This window comes from Lepidochelys kempii, chromosome 9, assembly GCF_965140265.1.
Source record: "Lepidochelys kempii isolate rLepKem1 chromosome 9, rLepKem1.hap2, whole genome shotgun sequence".
Classification (NCBI taxonomy): domain Eukaryota; kingdom Metazoa; phylum Chordata; order Testudines; family Cheloniidae; genus Lepidochelys; species Lepidochelys kempii.
The window spans coordinates 12655448-12678645 of record NC_133264.1 but is presented as its reverse complement, the minus strand read 5'-3'; the positions used below and the strand labels follow the sequence as shown (position 1 = coordinate 12678645).

Below are 23198 nucleotides of genomic sequence, written 5' to 3'. Positions count from 1 at the left end.
CAAATCATTAAATCAAAGGAGTGGAAGGGACCCCGAGAGGTCATCTAGTCCAGTCCCCTGCACTCATGGTACAAGGATTATCTTCTAGACCATCCCTGACAGGTATTTATCTAACCTGCTCTTAAGGACCTCCAATGACTGAGATCCCACAACCTCCCAAGGTAATTTATTCAGTGCTTAACCACCTTCACAATTAGGAAGTTTTTAATTTTACAAGTTTTAGATGTAAAATTGCTACTAATTTTTTTGGTGAAAAACAAAAACAAAAAAAGATAGTCCCTTCTGGGCTTAAACTCTATGAATCTATACGTGTGTCTACACTGCGATTAGACATCCGCGGCCAGCTTATGCCAACTTACTTGGGTTCGGGATGCTCAGGTTGCAGGGCTGTTTAATCATGGTGTTCTGTAGACATTCAGGCTTGGGCTGCAGCCTGAACTCTGTGATCCTCCCACTTCGCAGGGTCCTAGAGCCCAGACTCAAAGGCGAACGTCTACACTACAATTTAACAGCCCCTTAGCCCAAGCCCCATGAGCCCGTTGCAGGTTTTTAAATGGCATTGTAGACATACACTATAAGGCCCCGCTCACCCTTCCCTCCAACTTTTGTCCCCACTCCTTCCTCACTTTTGCACCTTTCCATTCCCTAACAAGAACGGACACAGCCTAGATATTATAGTCCACCTCTGCCATTCTCCTATAAAGTTGGTTTCCCATCCCAGGTTGGCCTTCTAATGTAAGTCACATGGCCCTTCTGATTAGCCATCCAAAAGAGTAGTAAACAACCCACAGCAAGATGACAACAACTGGAGAGGAATTTGAGTTTCAGCAGTAGGTGCAGGATTCAGTGCAGACCTGAATCAGGACTCAGATTTGTCTCTCTACAGCCAGAATCAATCCCTTTTGAGAGCAGAGTTCTCTCCCTCTCCCACCTCTATTCCTCAACTGACTTCTCAGGCTCCCTGCAGAAACCGTCCATCCCACCAATGTCGTAGTTTAGATTTGGACAGTTCTATAAAGATTTAAATGAAACAGACAAAATTAATCAGTCCGTTCCTCCAAAATAACACCATTGCATAAATTCTATACACAAATAATCACCCATCAATATAAGGAGAAAATATAAACTGCAACAAAGCCTTAAAAAGTATTTTGAAGTTTTGGAGAAAATAAACTGGAAATGTACATCAAGGTGATGAAATACATTAAGTCAAAATTCTTTGTAACAACAGTCAGTGTTTAAAAATCTCATCCCTTTCATCCTTATTAGACAATGTTTTGTCATAATTTGTTAGGTATCTTCATAAATGTTTGATGAATATTAACCCTTTAAAATAAAAAATTTAGTTTCTTGTTCTATCTTTGAGCATTCGATTATGTCCTAATTAGTGCTATCTTGCTATTTTAACTTTCAATTAAATATGCATAAAAACTACACTAAAAGAGTATTAGTCAAAGCACGCAAAAGTTGGGAAATGCCAGAACTAAGGTTGCTTGTACCAAATTTAAGCGGGGACAACAAAAGACACATACCTGACACAGAAGGTCACCAGAATGTTTTAACAAGGACAACACAATTATTTTCCCATCGTTTTATTCTTTAGAACAGATTAACTTGAAATTTTCCAAAAAATCTGCCTGAAACAGTCACCAGGCATTGAAAATTTCAGCCCAAATGGTTACGGTTTGGGAAGGTTATAAGGAAGTGAAAACAGGGTCTGATAATGGGAAGTGAGAGGCAACCTTAATGATAGGCAGCACTACCAGCCCGGCCTAAAAATACAGTCTATTATTAAACTGATACAGAACACTGTTTCATTTTCAAGTTGTTTTTTGGATTTTTAGATTTTGGGTTGGGTTTTTTGTTTGTTTTTTTAATACTTGATAGAGTCAAGCACAGAACCCAAATCCCATATCCAAACCACCCCGAACTTGGAGAGAGCAGGACTCCAAATATGAAGTTTAGGACTGTCCCTTATCACTAGAATATCCTAACACCAGTTCTAACCAACCCCAAACTGTTTGGCAATTTCAGATCTGGATCTGTAGCTTTGGGTTAGGCCCATCTCTAACCATTTCTAATTATTATAGTATTTCCAACAATCACCCAGTATCCTGGGTATGCCTCATGCAACAACTTAGCTGTATAATCTGCTGATAAATTACTACCATTAGCCTCCACATACTTAAACCTATATTTGTAAAATAAATATTGGCTAACAGGGGGGACTGATTAAAACCAAGACAATTTAAACCGGTGATTTAAATCACCAAGTGGAAAGTCTAAATTTAAATAATTTTTTAATCAACTTTCCCACTTATACTTCAGTTATTTTCTGAAGAAGGGTGCATTCTCATTAGTTGATATAACAATTAAAACATCTTGATTTACAACTCAGTAGAGCCTTTACACTAGATTTGTACATCTTTTTGCTACCTAGGAACGTAAACTATAACTATATACATTTATTTAGCAATTATATAGCTTAATATTTTCAGATTCTTATTAATTGTACATTTTTAGTATGTTAGAAAATAGTGAATGACATATTCCTTATTTACTAGATCATGAGGAAAAAGTTAATTTGTGTCAAGTTACATTAAGATGGTAACTGGAATTTAAACAAACACAAACATATAAAATTGATTTTTTATTAAACGAAACATGCCCTTAATATACTACATGATTTACTGTGTCATATTTATAAAGCTTGACCTCAAAAGTTAGAATCAGGGGGCAAACCAACTTTCTTGATGTAGAAATGCAGCCTTTAACAAAGATTTTAACAGAGGCTCATGGATTTAGTACATTTTTTTATAAATGTTTTAAGAGATTAAAAGTAGTTTAAGCCGTAACATACTTTTAAATGAAATCTCAATTTAATATAAACACATTTCATTTTGAAAAGAAGAACTTGTAATTTAGAGAACGCCAAAAAAAGTTGGCCAATAGTATATGTGCGCTGCTCTGTGTCATGTAATGAAAAACCCTGAGAAAATGTAGTTTCCTTTTTTGCTTTTTCTTCCCACTAACAAGACTCTAAGAGTATGCTCTGCATATAGCACAACATTTGTAAAATGCTCACCACACAGGATTATCAACAGAACAGGATGATAGCGCGGGTAATATTTTATTTAATACATATGTATAGCATGGCAAGCAATTGATAAGCTGGGTAGTTGGTGTTATTTCCCTATAGTTTGTTAATTTGCATTTGTTTTGGACAATCATATCTTTTTGTATATTTTGTTTGTACTAAAAAAATATTTTTAGCATTTCATACACAGATGTCCACAATAGTGGATTACATTATTATTACATATTATTCAGTCTCAGTACATATAAGAGAGCTTAATTAACATGATCGCATACTACATCTCAAATAGTGGTATAGTTACATCATTTTTCTTACAATCTTAGACAGAAAAAAAATCACCTTATGCTATATTTGTATTTGTTCTTTTTGGTCATTTCATTTTTGTGATGGCTCCATATGTCTTTGGCATTCTTTTTATAAGTTCTCTTCTCTCTAACGTATGTAAATAATTAAGTCAACAGTAATGCACTATACAATTTATTTTCAACCAACAGCACAGCCTGGGAAGAGACAATTAATGATAATTCATCTGCAAATTTAGGTGAGCTATTTCTCTATTACTCCGTTATTCTACTTAACATGAAGTATTTGTATAAGAACAGTACTATAATTTTATATAAATGACAGCAAAGCCCTGATTCTTCAATGAACTCTGTGTGAGTGAACGCACAGCCCCACACAAGGCTCCACTGAAGTCAATGGGACCCTATGCAGGAGCCAGTATCTGTGTGAAGCAACTTGCAGGATGAAGGTTTAAAGTAGTCTGACGTAAAGAGAAATACACAGTACTACAAGATGATAGAAATAATTCTATGATATTGTATTGCACCATTTTGAAACAGTATGTGATCATAATTAAAGATCATTCAGTGCATACACAGAAGGAATGTCCTACGGTGTTTGTGGCTGGATGGTTTTTAAAGAAAATTCCATAATCTGGAACTCTACACCCAGGCTCCACCATAACACTGTGTCCCATAAATCTCACAATGTCTACAGAAGCGAACCTTTCCTCTACGAACCTTAGAAGGCATGATTTGACACTGAAATAGGACTCACTGAGCAATGCCTCAAATAGGTGCTGCTACATAAAAAAAAAATGGCAGCTCATTCGGCAAGGGGGCAGCCCACTTGATGAATGAAGGCTTTGTAACCTGGCTGGTGTGCTGCTGCACAAAGGTGTACATCTGCTGGCCTACATCTTCAGTGGAAGGTGAGGGGCCAAGTGACAAGTGGGGGCCTTCTGGTCCCTAACAGTATGTCTACACAGCATTTTGGATCAAGCGGGAGTGAGCGTCCCAGCTTGGTCCATAGCCTCAGGCTAGCAGGGCTGAAGCTAGTGCTCTAGAACTGTATGGACAGTGCTTTGAAGTTGCGGCTCGGGCTAGAGCAGAGGCTATGAAGCCCATACCTCTTCCTAGGCTTCAGAGCCTGAGCTCCAGCCTGAGCCACAACTTCAAAGCACTGTTTACACAGCTATTTCTATATCACTAGCACAAGCTCTGCTAGCCTGAGTCTATTAACCAGTACTGGAAGGCTTGCTTGTGGGCTGGGTGGACATACCTCTACTGGCTTCTTGTCTCATCAGGTCAGGGCTGTCCTGGCTCTCTGCTCTCCCAGCATGTCTTCACTACAGAGTTAGCTGCAGTGATTGGCACCTGGCTGCATGCAACTACATTGCAAAGACCTACCCATGTTATTGTATCTCTCAGGTGTTGTACTCACTCCAGTATGTCACTAGGACTCCTTGGGACATGCGCCATGGATATTTGTACTGCAGTAAGCTGAGTCGTTCTAAGATTCCGTCCCAGTGAATTGTGGGAGAACTTGTACGCTCATGACAGACAGGAGAGTTGTGGAAAGGCACTAGAGAGCTATCAGCAGTTGAATAATTTAGCCTGCGTCGTCACTGCAAGTTATCAGTCCAAGTGAAAGTTGAACTTGGACTCTAAACCTACTCCTCAGCTGTGCCCAGGTTGAAAGCACCACTTAACTCAAGTGAGAGGTTTGCACATGTGAATGGAGGGGGGGCTGGTGCAACACCCAAGTAAGAACTCAGGCTAACTCTGGTGTGAAGACAGACTCCCAACAGAACTTCTGTGTCAGGTAGAACGAAAGCCTGAATGGTACAGGTTGAAGGGGCGTTATCTTGAACATCCTGTTCTGGAGCCCATTTTCCTAGGAGTCTTGGTGCCTTTTCCAGTGGCTTTGGGATAGTGGGAAAGAGAAACCTTCTTGCCTTTGGGGCATTACTCAATCCCCACCTCAACCCCACAGTAAAAGATCTGCAGACCTGAAAACTGATTTCCATTTGACCCAGCTTATGAACCTTTCAATATTGTGAAAAGCCTCTTCCGCTTCTCCAGAGTGTCACTAAACAGAAAACTTCCCAAATAGGGTACATTAAATGGTGTACAATTGTTGAGGGCCTGCTCACTTTGGCTGGGTTAGCCACATGACAGGTATATAAAGTGCAGCTTTCCCTAGCTGAACATTTTAAGCCTGATCCAAAGCATACTGCAATTTTTGAAGATAGGCCCTTTACAAGTATAGGCATCAATGCTGCACCACCTATACAGACTTAACTTTAATATTATGCACATGGGTAAACGTGTGCAGAACTGAGGCATTAGCTCTAATTGTTTTGTTCCAAAATTAGCACATATGCTTAGACTACAATTTTCAAAGGCTCACAGCTTGGTCAAATAAAAACCTGTGTTCATCAGATTACAACTCTCCAAGAATCTTTCTTGGCTAGGGTACTGCTGTGCCAAATTTCAACAAAAGAAATGGTTAACAAAAATTTTAACAGCAATCTTTTTTCTGTTCTACTGAAATAAACACACACTATCCCCACAAAAAAAATTTTTTTTTTAATTCATCTTTAGACAGAGACAGCCTGGGAAATTGCAGCCCCAAATATGAAAATTTCAGAGAATCATAAGAAATTTCAGAGAATCATAAGAAATCATAGGGGAGAGGGATAGCTCAGTGGTTTGAGCATTGGCCTGCTAAACCCAGGGTTGTAAGTTCAATCCTTGAGGGGGCCATTTAGGGAACTGGGGCAAAAATTGGGGATTGGTCCTGCTTTGAGCAGGGGTTTGGACTAGATGACCTCCTGAGGTCCCTTCCAACCGTGTTATTCTATGATTCTAAACTGAAAATGGGTTGCCGCCTTTCTTGTTATAATATGATAGGGGAGCGCTAAAATCATGGTAAACACAATTTTTTCCCCCCACACCAATAATATTAGTTGTCCTAATGTTAAGGCTGGAGATTCTAGAGAATTTTTAGTTGAGTCAATTGGTATTCCCTTGAAAAATATCCCAGCCTCCTAGAGTAGTCTGTCAGAAGAACGTAAAGATACGTCTGAAAGGAAAAGGGGCTTCATTAAGATCTTTGAAATATCTTAGAAGCCTAAGGAGCATGCTCACAAGTGATATTTTTAACCACTAATTAAGTTCTATTTTAATTTTAAGATCAAGCAATTACGCTATGTAGATTATGTTCAGAATACGGTACAAGTGTCAGTACTTTCTGGGGTACGTCTATACAAGGTAATAATATGTATTTTTAAAAGAAATTCTCCTATAATTCAAAAACTCCTGAAGAGATTTTCCTGAAACTGTTAAAAAACAGAATGAACCCCAACTTCATCATCAAGCAGGGATGGAAAATTTTAGCCCAAAAGATGAAATGTGAAAACAGGTTGTTATAAATCTTTAGTAAAGCAGGCAAATTATGCACACGCACAAAGGTCACTTATGGTGTTGGGTTTGTTTGTTTTTTCCCCAAAGACCATGATTTGCCTTCTAGAACCTTTCTACACTGCCAGAAGTTGAATGGTGGGAAATTGTCTTATAACACAGTAGTGCCTTGTCTAATATTAATTTTCATACAAGATGTACACTTTCATGACAAGGCTTGCAAAATTCTATCTGCCCCAGGGTATGTCTCTCTTTAATAGGCAAGTAAAATACCATTAGATTTTTCATTATCAAGAATCATGGTAAAGGGCACACATGAACATTTTGTGCCTGGGCTTGTAAATTTTCATAACTATTTTGCAAGGCACATAAACAAACACAAAAGCAACTCTTATATCTTGCTTGTGAATACCAGACCAAACTGTGGTATAACCATGTTACTAAATTTTATTTCAGCAACATGATTATACTGCCATTTAGTCACAGCTACACAGGCAAGCCCGAACAGTCAGGATACCATCACATTGTGACACGATCCACCAGACATGGGAATTTTGGAAGAAATTGTCTTAGATTCTAACTCACCCAGTCCTACAAGGTCTTACAAATGTGAGTAACTGTATACACTGACAGGTTTCAGAGTAGTAGCTGTGTTAATCTGTATTCGCAAAAAGAAAAGGAGTTCTTGTGGCACCTTAGAGACTAACAAATTTATTTGAGCATAAGCTTTCGTGAGCACTAACAAATTTATTTTAGCATAAGCTTTTGTGAGCTGTAGCTTTGTTAGTCTCTAAGGTGCCACAAGTACTCCTTTTCTTTTTGCGAATACACTGAGTAGTCCTACTACTTCAACAGGACTATTCATAGTGCATAAATTAAAACACAGTAGGCAAGCCTTTGCAGACTCAGGTCCCAAATTTTGTCCAACTTGGAGGAAAAAATCCTATCAGACTGTAGACCCAGCATGGAAAATATCAGCATAAAAGGAATATTTTTGGCTAAGCTATGAACTCCAAGTTAGCAAAGGTTGAAAAATAAAATTAAAACTACTTTGCACTTCTAGAGAGCCTTTCATCTGTAAAAGATCTCAGAGCACTTTATAAACATGGCCTCGAAAATCCCTGTGAAGTACAAGATCAGTTTTGCATGGATAAAGTTGTTAGTCATTTACCAAGATCACACAGTGACAGAACACAGGGTAAAACCCAGGGATCCTGACTCCTAGCCCCCAGCCCTAACCAGGAGGCAGTACTTCATTTTCTGTATGGAAATTCTTTACTGCAGTTAAAAAAGTTAACACAGCATCTTACCATATATATTAGTCTCAAAATAGGAATTCTAGATGTTTGAGTTCTCTACACTTCCAAGGACACACAATGTTGCTGCAATGGAGGTGTGGAAGCTTATGGAAATCTGCAGAAATAATTTCTATGACAGCAGGGGGGATTAACACTAAACTGCAAGATAATTCCATGGGTCCTTCCTTCAGTGCCCTTCAAAAACTGCAACTTATTCTCTTTGAACAGTTCCTGAAAAGAGATTGTCTAGGTAAACAGCAGTGGTGCAAAAAATAGCTGAAATCCTTAAGTGATGACTCATCTATTTATGTTCAGTAATTCTATAATAACTGCATTAGGAATCCAAAAAACTTACTGTTGATGCTGTAATGAAACTACAATAATATTTTACAACTTATCTATAAGCCACCAAAAGAAGTCATTTAACAGTAGACTATAGCAGCTGCTCACCAAGGTGCAGATTTCTCAGCTGAAGGCATGTCAACATGAAGTCAACAGAGCTATGAAAATTTACACCAACTCAGGATCCATATCTTTCCAAGCATCCTAATAATACACAGTCGAGAGCTGTCACAATTTAGGGCACACTGGTGAATGCTATAAAACATACTGGAAGAATCGATGTTTAATAATTCAGACAAAATATTTTGAGGCGTGGGGGGGGCGCGACACTATATGTCTCAACCCAGATTGTGGACTAATGACCTGCAAAATGTTATTCTAAGGGCTTGTCTACACTTACAGCTGTGCTGCTGCAGTGCTTGGTGAAGATGCTTCTTATGCCAAGGAGAGCTTCTCCCATCAGCATAGGTACACCACCTCCCCAAGAAGCACTAGCTATGTTGACAAGAGAAGCTCTCTGATCAACATAGCACCGTCTACAGTAGGGGTTAGGTCAGTATTACTATATCGCTCAGCAAATCCACATCCCTGAGTGATGTAGTTATAACAAGATAGCCCTGGTCTACACTAAAAACCTCAGAGTCAAAAACACAGAGTCAGATAAATAAACTAAACTATGTTTGGCAATAGTAGGGCCATGTCTACTCCACAAAATTATGTCAACCTAACTTACATTGGCATACAGCCACCACAGTTATTAAATTGCTTGTGTGCGTGCACACTTGTCTCCTTGGATCAGTGGTGCGTGTCCTCACCAGGAGCACTTGCATCGGCATTGTGGAACAACTCCTGAAAGCCAGTAATAGTCAGCGTAAGCAATGCAGTGTCTACACTGACACTTGATGTAATTAGGTCAATGCAGTATCACTCTACGCCACTTCGGGAGGTGATGTTACTAAATCAGCATAGAGCAGGGGTCTCAAACTCAAATGACCACAAGGACCACATGAGGACTAGTGCATTGGCCCGAGGGCCGCATCACTGACACCCCCACCCCTCGCTGCCCCGGCCCTGCCCTCACTCCAACCCTTCCATGAGGCCCTGCCTCTTCCCATCCCTTCCCCACCCCCATTCCAACCCCTTCCCCGAAGTCCCCAGCACAACTCTGCCCCCTCCCTGCCCCCAGGGGGAGCAGGAAGGGTGCGAGGTGTGGCGGGGGCTAAGAGCAGGGAGTTGAGGTGCCGGAGGTGTGCAGGGTGCAGCAGCGGGCTCAGGGCAGGGCGTTGGGGTGCAGGAGAGGTTTGGGGTGCGGGCTCCGGCCCGGCGCCACTTACCTAGAGCGGCTCCGGGGTGGCAGCAGCACGCATCGGGGCCAGGGCAGGCTCCCTGGGGTGCAGAGAGTTCCGTGCGCTGCTCTTGCCGCTCCTCCAGGTACCTCCCCCAAGCTTCCATTGGCCACAGTTCCTGGTTCCCGGCCAATTGGAGCTGCAGGGGGGCAGTGCCTGGAGGTGAAAGCAACGCACAGAGCCCTCTTCTCCCCTCTTGGCTGCAGGGACTTGCTGCCGGCTGCTTCAGGGAGCAGCGTGGGGCTCGCGGCGCCACGGGGGGTAATCCTGCGGGCCTGACCTGGGGGTGGGCACAGGGAGCTTGGCGGGCCATAGGAAATAGCCCCACGGGCCATGTGCTTGAGATCCCTGGTACAGAGGGACTTATGTCGGCGGGAGTCAAATTTATGTGAACACACTTCCATGGCTAGAGATTGATGAAAGGCAGCTTATATCAACCTAACCCTTTAGTATAGGCCAAGCCTCAGAAATGGAAAAAACAACAAAAATAAAATAAAATTACTCCCAGGCAGAGGATCTAATCTTTCAGTTCTTACTCAGGCAAAACTCCCATCAATTCCAATGGGATTTTTTCCCTGAATATGACTGCCTGATTACACCCAGCGACTTTACATGCCAAGTTTCTGGCTGGAGCAAGTTTCTACATTATATACTCCTGAATATGGAAATTTGTAAGTGACAAGAGTGCGGTATTGCAATAACAGTAATCTACGTAGAGTCTATGACCTATGGGCGGGTAGCGATATTTTTATGTCATGTGTTGACACTGTCTCTGCACCAGAGAGCTTATAATCATATTTTAAATACATTCAAGTAAAAACCATTTCTACTGCCTTCTTTCAAAGTAGATCTTATTTTCTCTCCTGTGATGGTTGTGTGTATTTCAGAGAAAGGCACACACTCATTATCAGAAAAGGTTTTGCTAGGTTTATGATACATCAATTTTTCCTACTTTTATTTTCTTTGGTTCCTGGACAACTACCCATCAGGAGTGGTCACTTTCTCGAGATTAAATATTAAGCAGAGTATTCCAGGCATTACAGCAGTTCCTGGATGCAGTTAGACTGTAGGCCCTTTGGAGACTATCCTCCAACATTATAGCTGCAATTCCACAAATTGATTTGTGCTGGTTGAGGCCCATACTAAAGGAGTCGGTTTACAGACTTCAGTTTCCATGATCAAGTTCTACAACACTTAGAACAATGGGGCACCAATCCTGATTGTGACATCTAGATACTACCATAATACAAACTAGGTGAGACTATGACTGAATTGGATTTTGTTGCTTTAAGTGAGAACCTGAATGTCACTTCTTAAACAATCCTTATGCTAAAAAGCATGGGAATAAACTGCTCAAAAAAGAAAAACACCAAAAGGCTTTCATTTAATCCAGTGCAGCTTTTGAAATTCCTATTAAGGTCCCAAGCTAACTCCCATTAAAGTCTCCTGTTGACTTTAATTGGAGTTGGATCAACCCTTAGTGCCAGAAGGGATGTTTATTTTTATTAAATAAAAGACATTACCAAAAGCAGCCAACTCTGTTTCCTTTCATAGCTGCCCCACTCCACATCTTAGTCTCTGCGCATCAGCATACTGTCTGCAACTGAGGCTGCTGAATGAAACTTACTAATGTCTCCAGTAAGTTTCAGTCTGCAACACACAATGAAATTAAACAGCATGACACAGTGCAGGAAGAATGCCCGATTTTGCTGACTTTACACACAGCAAAATTCCCATTGATTCAAAGACTGCACAAGATCACTTCCACATGCATAAGTTGGACTGGGGAAGAGAGGGCAGATAAGTTCGGGGAAGCAGAGAAGACAGAAAGAGTAGGGCAGAGAAACCATAAAACAGTAAACAGAGAATAAGGTGAGAGGACTGTTTTGGCTTAAGAGTATCAAATACAAAAACGGCCAGAGAAAGCCTTTATATTAACAAAGAAATACAGAAAAGACAAAATGATAACAGGAAATGAGAGAATTGAGAGAAAAAGGCAGAAAAGGGGTGGGGGGGGGTGGGGAAGAAGTGAATGAGGCTGAGGAAAAGAACAGAAAGAAATGCGAAATGCCAAGAGAGACATGGAAGTTTTAGGTCTATTAACTTCATTTTATTTATTCATGTGACAGCAAACAATAAAAAGCTCATCACTGGCAGATGGCAAATTGGGGTGAGTTTTGGGGAGAGACAGAAATGAAACACACAACATTTTGCCACGTTATTGCTGGGTATGTAATGGTTTTGTTTGGGGTTTGTTTGTTTTTTGGGGGGGGAAGGGCAGGGAAATGAGGGGTGGTGTTAATTGGCACAGAAGTAGGTATAAGTCTTTCCGAAAAACAAAGAAAGAAAAAAAAAAAACTTTAAAAGCTTTAATATTAAGTCCAGATTCTCCTGGAATAAGCAATGTGTGAACAGAAATCGGTGGGTTTCAAAACCAACATTATACTGACTGGCTTTTGCCATTTATACTACTGTCAAAGCAAGTAAAGTGCAAGTCATTTTCATTCAGTCTCTCCAAATCAAATCACAAAAGTGCTGTCTCTCTCTTTTGTACTCTGAAAAAACACCAACTACCTATTCCAAAATGCGGTAGTTAGACATGGAAAAGGAATGGGGAGCTCAACTGAGCATGCTAATAAATGCATACACAAACAGGATTTTACAAATTCCAATGACATGCCTGCAAGTTTTTCAGTTCTTCAGTGGGGTCCAGTTGAAGACTGGCCCTTAATGTTAACAGTTGTGGTAACTTAAAATGACAAAAGCAAAACATCTCAGCCCATATAACAGAAGCACTAGTACTAACAGATATCCAATATGCTAGGTGACATACCAGCTCAGTCTCTGGTATGGAGCCACTGTATTAAAAGAGTTAGTCAGAAAGTGGATAACATATTTATAAATTATTGCCCCCTTCCCATTTTTCATCTCATTTTTTTAAAATCTTTTGATGAGCCTTAGTCAATATAAACAACATCCAGAAATTACTTTTTTACTTCATACCCCTAAGCAATCAACATGCCTCTCTCTCTCTGGTGATGCCTAACCAATACTGATCAGGCCAGGACCTCAGGATAACACTGCTTGCTTGACATTTGTCCTCTCCTGTTTTAAACTCAAGAATATTCAGTGGAAATAGCTAGTAATATCCACCTGACCCACCCAGAGAACACGGGTTTGTTAGGCCTTACTACATGCCCCAAAGGCTATCTGTTCACCCAGAAGATAGAATCATAGGATCACAGGACTGGAAGGGACCTCAAGAGGTCATCTAGTCCAGTTTCCTGAACTCATGGCAGGACCAAGTATTATCTAGACTATCCCTTTACAGGTGTTTGTCTAACCTGCTCTTGAAAATCTCCAATGATGGAGATTCCACAACCTCCCTAGGCAATTTATTCCAGTGCTTAACCACTCTGACAGGAAGTTTTTCTCTAATGTTCAGCCTAAACCACTCTTGCTGCAATTTAAGCCTATTGCTTCTTGTCCGATCCTCAGAGGTTAAAGAGAACAATTTTTCCTCCCTCCTCCTTGTAACAACCTTTTATGTACTTGAAGATGAAAAATGGATATTATTTATGGTGCATGGAAAGCTCAATGGGGCTGTTGAATGGTCTGAGTATGCAAGGGTTTTTTTGATGGTGGAGAGTCTAAGTTATAATGAATACAGCATGTACACAGTAAGAAAGCTCTGAGAACTTTGCACAGGTACTTGATGAACTGGAATAAATAAACCTTATAAAAATAACCTAGTATGGGGACACACCGGAAGAACCAAACAACATGGATTTTGCCAACATGAAGCACATAAATGCAAGGATATTTCCAGTAAGGCACCAAAGACCTTTTACAATCTACACAAGTAGCAGATGCAATAATGAAAAGACGAAGGTGGGTTCTACAACTCACCAATGAATGAGCAAATTATTTCCAGTAATGGTGAGTGTCCTTGAGATAGAATTGTTGGTTTATGTTAATCTTCAAATTTAGCAGCAGATCTCTTTTTGTGTCACATCAAACCAATCTAAAATTGCTTGGTGGGCAATTTCTTTGGAATTTATAGCCTGAGTGGTATTTCACTTTAAAACACTGAGGTTATGTTGCTATAAACTCTTTCTGCTTACACAGTGCAATGAATTCAGAACTGAAACAAGAAATATCAAACAATTGCTACATGTAGGTGGATTACCACACACCTAAAATGAAATGAGAATCAAGTGCTATCTCTACACAATCAGCCTGTTCAAATCAAGGTGCAGCCTGTTTCTATAATCCATACCAGGGTGTTATATTAGCAGTTAGAAACAGCTAATGTGTTGCTACCAAATATATGTTGTTACCATAACTCAGAGGTGGGCAAACTCTGGCCCGCAGGACCGTCCCGCCCAGCCCCTGAGCTCCTGGCGCCTCCCCCCGCTGTTCCCCCTGCCCCGCAGCCACAGGGGCAGCAGGCCTGCGAGCTCCTGCTGCTCTGAGCGGCATGGTAAGGGGGCGGCAGCAGCGCGCACACAATGGTGCAAGGTTGGGTAGTGGATCCCGGGGGCAGTCAGGGGACAGGGGGAGGTTGGATGGGGCGGAGGTTTTGGGGTGGTCAGGGGTCGGGGAACAGGGGGGGTTGGATAGGGCATGAGAGTCCGGGGGGGGGGGTGTGGATAGGGGTCGGGGCAGTCAGGGGACAGGGGAGTTGGATAGGGGGTGGGATCCTGGGGGGGCAGTTTGGGGCAGGGAGTCCCAGGAGGGGACAGTCAGGGGACCAGGAGCAGGGGGGTTGGATGTTTTGGGGGCTATGAGGGGGACAGTCGGGGCGGGAAGTGGGAGGGGGTGAATAGGGGGCGGGGACCAGGCTGTTTGGGGGGCACAGCCTTCTCTACCTGGTCCTCCATACAGTTTCGCACCCCGATGTGGCCCTCGGGCCAAAACATTTGCCCACCCCTGCCATAACTTGTTTGGCAAACTGTTTATTAATGCTGATGTCAAATGTTTCTCTGCCTTTTGCATTATCTACACCTGTGCAGTGAATTTAAAAAAATATATATATTAAAAGTCACTACAGTATTAAATTTGAAAATACACTCTGAAAAACAGGATGTGAAAGGTTCTTGCGGATAACCACAGCAAGTTCTGTATTTTTGTAAAGGACATTCCAAGTAAAATCTAGGTTTAAGAGCTTTTATTTAGGGATGTGTGTTTATGTTAAGACTCCCAGCAGGAACCTCTGCAATAGAATAAGAATGTTGACATCCATACAAAAATTAGCTATGATTCATTGTTTAATAGTAGTAGTCTCTGTACAAAACACTGCAGACAGAAGGATTTATTGCCAAATGGAGAGCCACCAATACTTCCTTTAACCTCATATGGGACAAATAATGCTCAAGAACTTCTAAACCTAATTTTTGTCACTGACCTCCTTTACCGCCCACACACCTAGACAGAAAAAAAAAAAAATTAATGCAGCATCAAAACTAAATCCTCCCAACAATTTTTGGCTAAACCTCAAATAGAGAGTCGTCTTCTTTGCTGAGCAGATCTGGGATGTGGTATTGATATTTTGGTGTAGGAATTCAGATCACTCAGAGTTGGGCCAACAGTATTCCCCATTGAAAGTCAATGACAAAAATGCATTTGCTCCAATAGGGGCAGAGGCTAGGCCAACACACACAAAAAAATCCCGCCTTTGATATCTATTTGTACAGGAAAACAAATACTTTTAGAAATCATCCTGATAGACAAACATTGATTGGCCCCTCCAAAATGAGGGACAAAAGGAAACATCTTCAATTTCACTCCTCAGTCAGGCCACCCAGCATCATTCTGGCACTAAGTGCCCTTCAACACAGTCCCTCAACTTTCCCTGCCCAACTCTTCCTTTTGAGCCACTGGGGTGTTGACATTCACCTCAAGTGCATCTGTGTTTGCAAGAATCCCCAGCTCACATGATTTGGTGACGATAGGTTGCCCATCTGAAGAACGTGAACTTTAACACTGCCTGTTTGAATGTCAAGGGAACACAACATATTCAAAAAGTTAAAAATTTAGGGTCTCTCAAGGCTGAGGTCCACAGTTTTCATGTCAGGTACAGTACTTAGCACCATTCACTTTTCACCAGTAAAGTGAAATTTTATTTCTCCCCTTGAATAAGGCTCTGGAAATATACTGTGCTATAAGAAAAGGAGTAGTTGTGGCACCTTAGAGACTAACAAATTTATCTGAGCATGAGCTTTTGTGAGACTGTGCTATGTAGTTTCAAGCCATTGCCAACAAACAATGCAACTGCATATGTAAAAGAAAAAAAAAAGTTTCCATAATCAATTTGGTAGTTTTAATTCATAAGATTTACAACAGTGTGATGTCAGTGGGAGTTCAACATGAGTTTTAAATGCAACTTACACTACTGGGGAGGTGATTAAATCATTCTGCAGCCCCACCAATGGGTTAAGAGCAGCACTAGCATCAGCTGCAAAAACAGCTGCTTGCCTGCCTCGCCAGAGGGGGTGGGGAAGCCTAATACACAGCTCCAGCAGACCAACTAAAATGTCTAGCAATGCAGTTCCAGCTATCCAAAGTCGTATTCCAAAATGCTTGCTTATGGCAGACAGGTTATTTGGAGTTTCTCCGTAATGTAGTACATAGAAAAGAGGCTGAACTGGATTTTGGATCATAAAAGAAACAAAACAAACAAGACACCCAGGATGTTCTGTGGATTATTCTGAATGTTTACAGCTAGACATCAATATCAATCAAGATCACTCTTTTGCAACATGGAGGGAAAAAAATTACAACAATGGAACACACTCTAAATTTCAAGTCACAGACTGCAAAGGGGGAGGTAGTCTTTCACTATCATGACACCCAACAGAAATAGGACTTATAGCCTGAACTGAAGTTTGCAAAAGCCAGTGAAATACACTTAGGGCTTGATTTGCAGAGGGGCTAAGCACACAGAGCTCCCACAAACTTCAAAGTGAGCTATGGGTGCTCAGCATCTGAAAACATGACCATCAATGTCTACCCAAGATTTTCTCTTTTCCAAACAAAGGTGTTAATTCATACTCTTAAAAAGAAAAATTAATGCATTAAGCAGCTTCACGGTATAAGATCATCTTTTCAGATGTCAAAACTAGGATCTGTCAGGATGGCTCAGTAGTTGCATGGAAAACCTCTAAAGATGCATGAGTGCTCCATATTGTGGTGTTGGTGACTCAGTAAGCAGAAATCTTCCTTCCAAGTCAGTCCTGACCTAAACCCCTTCAGTATGTTTTTCAGCCAATGACAGTACCAGTTCACCTTATCTGTACAAGCACACCACTTCCCATGTAACTGTACATTCTCTAATCCATAATGCCACTTGGACTGGTTCACATCCAATTCCCGACACCAGATCACAAGCCCAGAACAGAGGTTCATTACGAAGACAGGGAACCTAAAGAGTCTCACAAGAGCCTGAAGTAGCAGTAGCAGTATCCAAATCACTGTTTTAGGAGACGTCAGGCATTATGATGCTGCAGGTCTTTCAGAGATAGCTAAAACTAAACTTCTGACCACTCATGGTCATTAAAAATCCCCTTTTTGAAACCAACTTCAGCCTTGTCTGAACTATGAAAAAAGCGTGATCTTAACTCGAGTTAACCAATGCGAGATGAAATCCAAGTGAATACAAGGCCGAACGTAGTTTTGATATGAGTTAACTGGTCGAGTTCAAGACCAGGCTCCCTGATGGCAGGTCAGGTTCAAGACAACCAGGGAGCCTGGTCTTGAACTCGACCAGTTAACTCATATCAAAACTACGTTCGGCCTTGTATTCACTTGGATTTCATCTCACATTAGTTAACAGGAGCGAAGAGCACACCTTTTTTTCCTAGTGAAGACACAGTTTCAGTGTCCTAACAAGTTACAATTAGGTATCACATTCTGCCAAAATAAATACTACATTTATACAATTGACCATGGTCAAATATTGCCAAATATTCCAGCAAGAATTACCTGATGTACGTGGTGGCCTATTTTGGGGATTATATCACAGTGACATTCTTCCATTTTTCAGATCACTATTTCATTATATTGCCCATTTTTCTGAGTTAAAATAACTCCGTTAACTAACTTTTTATTTTGTAATAAAGGCATAAGTACCTAGGGTTATGCCTACAGGGGACCATCAAGTCTTATTCTTTGTGTGACTGTTGTTCCTGTTCTAAAAAAAAGTGGTTTAAAATATTTGACTATTTTTGACATTTGACCAATATTTCACCAGTTCATTGACCAATTATTTTTGCACCAGTCAAATGCCCAACCCTGCAGACTCTCCTGAAGCTTCACCTGGGTAAGACATTTTCAACTTACTATTTTGCCATATTTTATCTCACAGGGGCTACATTTTCATGATGAGTGAAGCAGTCCCCTATCTACCTTGTTTGAGATCTTCGGATGAAACATGGTCTGTGAAAAAACAGTTGTTATCTCTAAGTTTCTTTATGGAAACTATGATAATTTAAATAAAAGAACATCGCACTGAAGTGTTCAGAAAGTTGCACCTGGGGAAGCCAAGATTTTTGGTGGATCCTGAGCCTACAACAGGAAATAATGAGTAGTTATTCCTTTTTCAACTATTCATCTGAAGATGTGATACTTTATACTTAGAGCCCTACCAAATTCACAGCCATGAAAAGTGCGTCACAGGACGCGAAATCTGGCCTCCACCCCAAAAAAATCTAGTCTTTTGTGTACGTTTACTTTATACTATAGGGATTATAGCGGGGAGACAAGCATTTCTCAAATTGGGGGTCCTGACCCAAAAGGGAGTTGGGGGGGGTCACAAGGTTATTTTAGGAGGGTCACAGTATAGCCATCGTTACTTCTGTGCTGCTTTCAGAGCTGGGCAACTGCAGAGCGGTGGCTGTTGGCCAACTGCCCAGCTCCGAAGGCAGCTCCCCGCCAGCAGCAGCACAGAAGTAAGGGTGGCAATACCATACGATGCCTCCGTTACTTCTATGCTGCTGCCTCCAGAGCTAGGCGGCTGGAGAGCGGCGCCTGCTGACTGAGGGCCGAGCTCCGCAGAAGGAAAGGCGGCAATACCATACATACCATGTCATCCTTACTTCTGCGCTGCTGCTAGTGGCGGCTCTGCCCTCAGAGCCAGGCTCCCGGCCAGCAGCCACTGCTCTCCAGCTGCCCAGCTCTGAGGCAGCGCCACCACCAGCTGCTGCACAGAAGCAAGGGTAGCAGTATCACACACATACCCCCGGCAATAACCCTGTGGCTCGCCGCCCCTCCCCCCCCACACACACTTCTTTTTGGTCAGGATCCCTACAATTACAATATCATGAAATTTCAGATTTAAGTAGCTGAAATCATGAAATTTATGATTTTTAAAATCCTAGGACTGTGAAATTTACCAAAATGGACCATGAATTTGGTAGGGCCCTATTTATACAGCAATGCTACACAGGAACAGACTTATTTATTCAACAAGTGGTCATTCAGAAGGTCCACTAGTCATGTCATTCACCTTTTAATGATCTGTATGTTTATTTTACACTCCCTCACTCACCAGATACTAGTTCAGAAGCATTTTTACCATATCTACAGAAATAACAATCAACAAGCAGTAAATATATTCTTTTGGTAGGAATTAATTGTACACACCAAAAAAAGTCATCTCCTCTCTCTCTCTCATGCACACACATCCCAATACAGTTTACAGAAAGTATAGTTAAGACCCTGATCCTGCAAACACTCTCACGATCAACTTTATGCACGTGTACAGAACCCTAAGGCGGTCACTGATGTACTTAAAATTAAGCATGTGCATTTGTATTTTCAGAATTTCTGACTTCAGTGTGGGTCTATCCAGGTGGAACCTCTTGTAGGACTGGGTCTTAATTTGCTTCTATAACATTTATAACAGTGGGCATCTGACTTGAATGTGAACTCCTGTGTAAGTAACCTTTCAATTTACTTTACATGCACTTGGATCTGTTCTTCCTCACTGAAAAACTTAACTGAAAACAAAGTGAATATATATATATATATATATATATATATATATATATATATATATATATATATATATATATATATATATACATATATACACACACATATACATATATACACACACAATATATATATATATTCGTGTTTTAACCATTTCAACTTACTCCATCCAGCTCCTCACGTTTGTAGGATTTAACAGTGCTCTCTACCATCACATCTATCTGATTGGTAATGATTACAAAGTCACAAGTAAAGTTTTACAATACTTAGCACTTATATAATCCTTTATAACTTCACAGCAATGTAGGAAATATCAATCATTGGAAGAAAAAAGTGGCATTTGTAATTTTTTTCTGAAAGAAAATTTTTAATGGTTTTTAAGGGGGGGGACCTTGAGCAGCAAATAGGTCTAATAATTTTGATCAGCATTTATTACTCTCAGTGAAGCAGAGAAACATTTAAATGAACAAAATCAAACTGTAAACTCTTGTATGTTCTAAAATTACGAACCCAAGTCCCAACTACTCTTACATGTTTAAATTGTATTTCCTTCCCCTCCCCCTTCCCTTATGGAGTGAATGCTAAATGTTTTCCAGGTGTTCAGAATACTATTTTGGGAGACCTGCCACAAAGTTCCTAAGATACAATCCCATATGAACCATGTGGTCATGGAGACAAGCCTGCACTTCCCTAACTAACAAAATGTAAGAGACCACCTGAGACTACACTCTCATGGTCTGTGATTACGAATAAAATACAGTGTTATTTCATTAGATCTTAGCCAAAAGAAAAAAAAAAGTCAATCACTTTGGGAAACCATAAAATGTTTATTATTATTTACATAACACCGACAGCATACTAAGCAGATTTACCTTGACAGTAAAGCTTTTTTTAAACCTCAGGCTCTAATCCTTCAAACACCTAAACACATGCTTAACTTTAAGCTCATGAATAGTCTCATTAAAACCAATGGGACTACTCTTGTGGTTAAAGTTAAGCACCTGCATAAGTGTTTCCAGGATCTGAGCCTTAATAAGTTTGAACTGTATGCTGAAAAGATAAATATGGAGATGTCCAAACCAAGACCAAATATCTGAGCTTTTGCAAAGTTCACTGCACAATCAAGGACCAAAACTTGGACAGCCCTAAAACTTCAGGCATTATTCAAAATCCAAAAGTGAATTCTGCCTGTAGCACTTCTCTCTAGATGGGCCATGCTCTCTGGATATTGACCTTGGGCTTTAGGTAGGGCCTATCTATAATAAAGACCCTTCCCTTTTTAATATGCTTTGTCCTCAAATATCTACTCTATATACTAGACCAGTAAGGTATCAGCAATCAGGCTCAGCTAATTTTTATGTGACAAGACTGGATTTTCCAGATCATGACTCTTTACCTCTCATGCTTTAACAGCAAAGAATGAGTATATTTTGTGATCTCTTCCATAAATCAGTTAAGTCTTGATTTATACAGACAGTAAAATGAGGATGTTGGGTACATCTGATAGTAAAAACTCTATGAGCAAACTTCACTCTGCAATCCTACACAGCAACCTACAGATGAAACTTTATCTTGAAAACTCAACATTCAATCTCAAGCAACAAGACTCTGTCATGAAGTACAAATCTCTCTCTCAATAAAGAGACTATGATCTTATAAATTTTCCTTAAAGGAATTTGGTGATGAAAATTTAACTCACCTGGAACAACTTCAATGTACAATTAATCCCATTAAATGGTAGAATGAACTACATATTTTGTATTTACAATGGATAAATATATTCAATTAACAGCACAGAAAAATACATAACTTAGGCATAAAGATCTTTTTAAAATATATAATACACAGAACAAGATTGCCTGCTTCATTTTGGATATTTGATACTATTAAGTTTAAAACACACACACAGCCCATTAACAGGTATAAAGGCTTATTTCCATAAACTAAGGCCCATGTTTTGTCTTTTACATGTAGCCCTTACCCTGTAAAAGAAGATGTGATCATGTTCCACCCAGAACTTAACAGGAAACTGATCAACAATAACTTTGGCACTTTACACTTTTAAAACAAAAAATTACATCTACAGATATTTTCTTCTCTTAAATCCAGGGCTATATCTCCAGGGGAGTTAAACAAAAAAGAAACACACTCCTCTAAGTTACAAATGAAAACAACATACACAGTTGAAAAGGAAATTTAAAAAAAAAAAAAATCACACAGAGGAAAGTGTGGACACAGATTCCCCTCCCCCACTCCAGCATGAGTTCAGACACAAGCCCATTTCTCCCCAAGCTTTTCTTAACATTATATATTGCAGACACAAACCATAAACCGACTGCAAAATAAATACAAACCTAAGGTCACACTTTGGGTGGTCTTCCCCCCCCCCGGGTTTTAGAAGTAGTAAATATGCACTGGGGGGAGGGGAGGGAGAAAGATTCTTCTTCTTTACAAAGATCAGCCTAAAAATAGGCTATAAACCAGCCTGCCTCATGATGGCTCCTTGATTCAATTTGTGCAAATTCTTTTTTTTTTTCCCCTTAAAGCCTTTAAAATCAAATCCAAAAGGGGGAGAGGGGGAGGGGAAAAACAAGAAAGGGGGAAGAGGGGCAAGAAAGCCCCCCCCCCCACAAGCTTTAAAAAGAGGTGCCATTTACAATTAAAACCACCAGCTCCCAAAAATACATTTTAAAAAAAAAAAAAAAAGGTGGTGGGGGGGGAAGAACCCAGTTGAAAAATAAAGACAGGTTACACTGGTGCCCATCCCCCACCCCAACTCGCAACAGACAAACACAGCTCCCTCCCCCCCCCCACCACCCACCCTGATCACTTCCCCAAAGCCCTCCCCGCCTCCCCCAAAGAAGCTCCATAATAACCCCCCCCCCTTTGGATGCACTTGATGCAGCCCAGGAGAGGTTAAATGCTAGTGCAAAAAAAACACACACACACACACACACACAACACCCCAAGTCCTTACCTTGCAGTTGATGGCTGAGTGGCTGCTTTTGCCCTCCCCCCTTTTCCTTTGCAATGGAGGCAAAAGAAATGCACCCTGGGTTTCCTCCTCTTTGCACAGCTAGAGACACATGCCAGCGCCCTCTCAGCTGAGGTGCCCCACTCCACGCACACAAAAAAAAAAAAAAAAAAAAAAAAGACAAAAAAAATAGAAAAAAAAAACAAAAAAAAAAGCGGGGGGGGGGGATTACTCGCCACCAAACCGTGCTGTGATATTCAATTATATCCCAAGCCGGGGGGGGGGGGGAGGAGGGGGGCAGGGCTGAGAGATCAAGTCCCGAGGAGGGGGGGGCGGGGGGGGCGGAGGGAGGCAATATCGCTGTGTGTGATTGAGATTGAGGAGGAATTGAGGCAGAATGTGAAAGCTGTTACTAAGGGAAGGAGCCAAACGGTTCAGAGC

The 23198-nt window shown here is 40.8% G+C and overlaps 1 protein-coding gene across 10 annotated transcripts in view; it reads right to left on the bottom strand.

Annotated features, from left to right (window-relative positions):
• TBL1XR1 (TBL1X/Y related 1) overlaps window positions 1–22942 on the bottom strand; it is a 172856-nt gene extending 149914 nt beyond the window's left edge. For 9 of the 10 annotated variants that reach the window (XM_073359336.1, XM_073359338.1, XM_073359337.1 and 6 more), the window contains exon 1: window positions 22761–22942. The gene's annotated coding sequence lies outside the window, so the exon portion shown is untranslated. Of the gene's footprint in view, window positions 1–3436; window positions 3530–8114; window positions 8637–22760 lie in introns of those variants that run through there. The other variant, XM_073359339.1, reaches the window with a different exon arrangement.
• Window positions 22943–23198: the final 256 nt, after the last annotated feature.